This window comes from Oryzias melastigma, linkage group LG20, assembly GCF_002922805.2.
Source record: "Oryzias melastigma strain HK-1 linkage group LG20, ASM292280v2, whole genome shotgun sequence".
NCBI classification, from domain to species: Eukaryota; Metazoa; Chordata; class Actinopteri; order Beloniformes; family Adrianichthyidae; genus Oryzias; species Oryzias melastigma.
The window spans coordinates 17101440-17108022 of record NC_050531.1 but is presented as its reverse complement, the minus strand read 5'-3'; positions in this window follow the sequence as shown (position 1 = coordinate 17108022).

The following is a 6583-nucleotide window of genomic DNA, read 5'->3' as shown; positions in this document are numbered from 1 at the left end:
GACGACAACCCAAGAAGGAGCACAAACACACCCAGAGTTCTTCAGCTTTTCATTTTCTGTGCTTCACCTGGCGGAGAGAAAGATATTAAAACTAAGAACAGGGATGAGACCGGGGATAACAGAGTGTAACAAGAAAAGGATGGACGGAGAGGGAGGCAGAGCAAGGCGGGGGAACAAGAGTCGACATGCAATGAACACCCCTCTGGAAGCACTTTCTCCTGCATTGTCACACTCTTTTATCCTGGCGGTCTTCTTGATATTTAGTGACAAAGCCGAGATTAAGGCTGCCTTCCCGCCGCCGCTGTCCCCCGTTAAACTCCGCCGAGCACGGATAGCCTCTCAGAACTGGCCTTCAGCTGATGAAAGCAGGTGAAATCTGCAGGTTTCAAGGTGGAGATCGGGTTTGTGTCAAGGGCGGATGCAGACTTGTTACACTTGCCATTATCCCTGCTCAGGTCAGGAGAGAGTGGGAGAGCTCGGCAGGTTTCATTAAAACCCCCAGGGTGGGTTGTTCGGTCGGCCCTCAGAGTCTGGGAGGCGCTGAATACAGAGAGGGTCATTGGAGGAGGCTGATGGGAAATGACCTTTGTGTGCTTTAGCCCTCACAGGTTATTATATGTTGTTTCACTCACTGCAGTCAAGTAAGTTTATCATGAAGAGGGACAATGCCAACAGCAATCCAGAGGCCAGTCAAAATGACGTCTGTAACTGCGACGCAAATGAGCGACTTTTTCAAAAGTTGTTTTGAATAAAAACATTCCTGCAAAAAGTTTCCTGCAAAGTTTACTTCCCGTTAACCCAGTTAAGAGTTAAAGTACTTCAAATATAAAATTGCATTTACATTCTTAGATTTAAAAAAAAAAAAAGGACTCTACTCCTAAGTTTTTATGTTTATGTCTGGCAGAAAGAGGAGAAAATGGATGAAGGCACACCAAAGTCATAACAATGAAAAATCCCATCTATAATTCTAATATGGATGAATCTACAGCAGCCGAAAGATCTCATTTGACACAAGTTGCATTTTATTTTGAAAGGAACTTGTGCTGCCATTAAAAGTAGGACTGGGCGATACTGAGCATTTGGGTATCAATCCGATACTGGTCAATATCGATACCAATATGGATATTTTTACGCAAATGCGAGATTAAGGCTTACTATGACACCCATCAGACATTTAAAGAACTGAGTTGTGAAAACAAAAAAGCCTCAAGCAAGGTTTGGGGATTCGCACCGCTGTGATTTCTTGATCTGAGGTTCTCCCTATTGTAGGTGGCAGAGAAGTGCTAATGAACAATAAAGATACAGTAGAAGAAGAATCTCCTCCCTACCTGCGTGACTGTGCTGGTCCAGTGTGGATACCACCTTCTGAGCACACATTCATAAAACCGCGTAGAGCGGGTTCTTGAACGCACCACACTGCGTCGGTGTGTAAGCATCTTTATAAATAGCGTCCCTTTTCCTTCACATTAGTGGCAACCGTTTGAAAACCGATCATGGGGAGAAATTAATAATTAGGGTTTGTCCCTGGCCAGAATTATATAACACCAGGTCTTTTGTATATCAGAATGTGAAAGAAAAAGGCTGAAGCAAGTGTGATTGTGAGATTTGCACCACTTCAACATTTTGCAACATGCCCCTTTGAACTGTAAGTACATGAGTTAGTATTTGGTAACAACAGACATGTGTGAACCCAATATGCTAAACACGTGTGCGGTTTTAAATGTGACACACATGGAAAGTCCTGATCTTTCCATATCAACGGACAACAACAGCATTAGGATTCACATAGCATGGCTTTCACAGGTACTCCTCCAAATGACTCCGTGGAGCCCTTCAAGCTGCTGTCAGCTAAAACCCCCACAGGAGACGAGCAGCTAATACGCTTTCTGTGTTTCACAGCGCTGGAGCAGATTGTTATGATATGGATTACACTGACAGTAAGTCAATAAGACCCAGATCTTGTGTTTGCTCAGGATTAGTCAGTTGTTTCTTGGCTCCTTTTTATAATTTTGTGGTCTGTACAAAGCAGGCAGTGGATGCTTATTTTTGAATGCAAACGTCGCCCTCTTGCAATTACATTTATGGCTTTCCTCCCTTATGTTAGCCACCTGGATGCTCTTAATCTGGCGGTAGGCACATAAATAAAGCTTCATCTAGTTCTCGAACCAGCCAGACTTCTGTCACATTGATGTGACAGAGAATCGCCTTTTTTCTCAGCGGGAGTCCTCATGACCCTCCTGCCCTCGTGCTTCGTCGAAAGGGGCAATCTGGAATAGCTAATTAGGCAGCATCGCCTCCCACCATCCAGCACGGGACACTCGATTCAGAACAATCCCGCTCGATCTCGTCGGCGCGCCAACATCCCCGTGCTTGATCTGCCGTCAGCCCTGACAGTGTAGAGAGATGAGGGGTTTCAGTGCGTTTACCGCCGTTTCATTTCACCTGCTGTGCACATCACGCCGCACGCTTTTTAACCGAGGCCCCACCGAAGGAAGACGAAGAGGAGGAGGGGGTCGGACTGGGACCAGAGAACGTGTTTTTCGTTTTTTTTCCACAAACGGCGGACTTGTCTCTGCTCATTTGTGTTTAAGCTTGTTGTCACAACTTTGAGGGAACATTCAGGGCCGCCGCCGCACAGCTTTGAGCTTCAGGAAGTACACTTCAAAGAGCACGTCTCAGCTCCTCGGCAGTTTGCAACACTTTTGTTAAAAGTAATCCATTTTTAGCTGTTTTTCCAAGTGTAGTGAAAACACACGCAAAGTGTGTGTATTATTTTACCACTAAGTTGATTAATACGTGCAAAATGAAACAAAAGGGCTTCTTAAGCTGCTTCACTCTGCAAACCGGCCAAAACTCCTCTTTGTCCTGATGTGTGCTCGGGCGATTAGTTGAGTACTTGCACAGCTGGAAACAACACCTCAGCAAATAATGTATGAGAGGCTAGTAGACGGGGGGGCAAGAAAACCACACAACAAATCTTTATAAATAAAGTATTAACTGAGAGTGAGTCTGAGTAAAACTCATTAATGCTTTTCAAAAGACATGCGAGATTGTAAAAAGGGCGCACTCGACTTGAACGAGTGTATTTAAGAAAACACACCGTTAAAGTAAATAAAAGGAAATGAAATGTGAGATTAAAGCAGATTATAGCTGGCTCCAGATCAAAGTATAGCACAGAAATGAAACATTTGATTCTATCTCACAAAATGTATACTTTGAGGCTGGACCGACGCTTCAGGGCTAAATGCATAAACCTACTGTTTGGTCAAATGAAACTCATTAAACAATGACTATTTTTCCCTTACAGCCCAGAGTGAACTGACCTGAGCCTTAAAGAGACTGGTGTGCACCAATACAGTCATATGGTCACATGAATGTCATCATTCCAACACATTTATACCTTTTCAGGCTCTTGTGAATTTGAGTTCAATGTTCAAAACTCCTACGTTCACGTAGCGAGTTTCTACGACCATCGCAATGCTCCATGTACTGTGAGACACATTGAAAGTTAAACTAGTTTGAACTTTGACCTATCAGGGACTCAGATTTGGTGATGACGTTTTGATGGCATCTCTTTTACTTCCCAGTCGTGCCAACTGTTTGAAAATTGATCATGAAGAAGAAATTAATAATGACACAAAGTCTTTCATATATAGGAATAGAACTGTGAAAGAAAAGCCTGTGGAAAGATGCACGAGATTTGTCTCTCAAGCATTTCCCACCAAGCCTCCTTCAACTGTTGGTGGTGGACATGTAGTAAATAAAAGAAGAAGAAGAAGGAGGCCCCCTGTATGAACACCATGGGCTATACTCACGTTCAGCAACACGTTTGACAGTGCAGCACATCTTCTAAAAGTTAATTAGGTTATTGAGTGACCCATGGTGGCAGTGGGGTTACGATATGGGCAGGCCTATGTTTCTGATGAAAAACACAGTTGTATCTTATTAATGTAATGTTGAATTGCTAGAAGGGGAAAGTATGCTGTACTGGGGTTCTTATTTACTTCTCTTCTGCTCTATTCTTTATTATTTTCTTTAGCTATCTATGCTTCTTTTGGGTGCAGTGGAATTCATGTGTTGTTCCTCTTTCCCACTCCTCTTCAGAGAGTGGGAGAGATTTCAGATTCCAGGTGGCTCGTCCGTGCTCCTGTTCCTGGCCATGGACCTCACCTCTGGCTCGTCGTGGCAGTGGACCTTGCCCCCACCCGTCCCAAAGTTCTATCTGGATGAGAACCATTTAAATATATGATCTTGGAGTTAGATAAGCTAGATAGTCGAGTGGGCCAACATTCCACAGGCCACAATCAACAACTGGATCAAGGATAAGACAGATGTGTTGAACTGTATGAGGCAAATGGTGGTCAGATACTGACTAATTTACTGAGTCCCCAGACCCCCAATGAAACAAACCAGCACATTTCAGAGTGGTCTGTTATTGTGGCCAGTCAAAGGCACACCTATGTAATAATCATGCAGTCTAATCAGCATCTTGATATGGCACACCTGTAAAGTGGGATGGAATATCTAAGCAAAAGAGAAATGCTCACAGATGTGTACAGATTTGTGAAGAATAATTCAGAGAAATTGTTATTTTGTGTGGAAAATGTTTTAAATCGTTGATGTCATGTCATGATAATTAGGAGTAAAACAAAAGTGTTACGTTTATATTTCTACTCAGTGTAGTAAAGTATATAATTTCTCCTCTTTTGGTTTCGATTTGTGTTGCCATGTCTTTTGGAGTGAATGATTTCATTTTCTCAAACCAAAATAAAAACTTTTTAAACTTTGAAAAGTGGTTGTCTCCAAAATGGCGCAACTTCTGATTTTCGTTTCACTTTTTAGAGACCAAGGGGATTTTTTTTTTTTTTTTCATAACACTTTCAGTTCAATGCTTTCAAAAGAGGCCAAAAGTTGAAGAAACAATATAAACAACAGTAAACTGTTATTAAAAAACACAAAAATGTTGCAATAAGATGCTGAAAAAATGCAGGTAATGCAGTATGTTGAACATAGGCATCAGATAAGAATAGTTTGTTTTTTACTAAAAACATTTTTACATTATGTTGTAGCTTAAAATGATTTTGATTGAGTTTCCACTTAATAAAATACATTGTATAATTTCATGCACAAATATCACTGGATCCCCATGAGCAATTTGGACCGTAAACACCTCTTTGAGTTTTCTACAGAGTGCAACAAAGGAAAAGTTACCAAAATAGAAAACCTACACATTATGTCATATGTTGTGTAAAATGTAATGGCCTGTTTTATTATATATTTTTATTATTATTATTTATAAGCTTTAACTTGGAATGAACCCAAGAAAAAATGTTATTTAAATTGGAAGATAATTTTATGATGTTAGAACACCAAGAAAAATACAAATATCTGTTTGTTGTTACTTCTATGGAATTATGATACAAATGGTCACCCATAGAGTTTTCTTTCTATTTTTGGGTGGGATTTTCTGTTTGTTTCCATCCGTCTGTCCGTCCATTGTCTATACCATAGTACACGTCTTAAAATATTCAAATTATGCATTGTAATAAAAGTGGGAACATTTGCACAATATTTTATGAGTTAAAAAGCCCCTTACCCTTGGTACTAAAGAGATCCCTCTGATCATTTTTCTCTTTTCTCTAATTCCTAGTATGACTTTCCTTCAACCCTTTCAACAACATCACACTCAAAAGACACAAACATCAGTCTATCATGCGAATACAAACTAGTCAGTCATGGTTCGGAATGTGTTCGCCGTCAGCAAGGTGAAATGCCTTTTCTCTCCATCTGCTCTGGAAAGGCACAAAAAACCCACATATGTTGCCTCAAAAGTGAAGAGCTCATCATCCCTGACATACCATTAGTGTCCTTAAGGCCTGTTATAAAAACCTGCAAGGCACTCAGAGTCACTAAACAACAGACTTCGATTGACCTTGCTGAGATTTTAGCTGCACAGCAAACATCAAATCAAAGACAGCAGATCTTTAACATAATGGCTCCTTAATGGATGGCAAAGCCACGTTGTCAAAAACGGACAAGCAGGCTTTGACAGCAGTTAAGAGGAGATGGCAGGGCACATTTATTTATATGTCAAACACACACTGAAAGAGGGAGGACAGATGGAGGAGTAACACTTTCAGATGTAAGTGGAGCGGCCCTCTATATGATGATCTCCCATCAAGCAATTCAAGGGAAGTGCTATCTGTGCTTATTGCTGTGAAAAGACCAACCTTCCCCCTGACTTACATTTAATCGCATCCTGGGCCTTTATTGACAAAGCGAGATGAAATATAATTTCCAGCACTGTCGCTTCCACAGCAGTGATGTTGACCAACTCCTCCAAGGTGACCGCCAGTAACAACGGTCAGCTCCAGATGGCCGCATTTAGCAAAGACTTTTTGTGAATTCAGCCCCATTAAGTCGAGGATAATTGTGTGTGTGTTCTCCATGGTGAATATTTGATCCACTGTTTGCCCTTTGCTGGCCACACAGTGCAGAATAATAGCCCTCTATGAGCGGCACAAGGCAAAACCTTTAGCTGCTTGAGCCCAGGAAGAGGCCAACCCAATTACTCTATCAATTA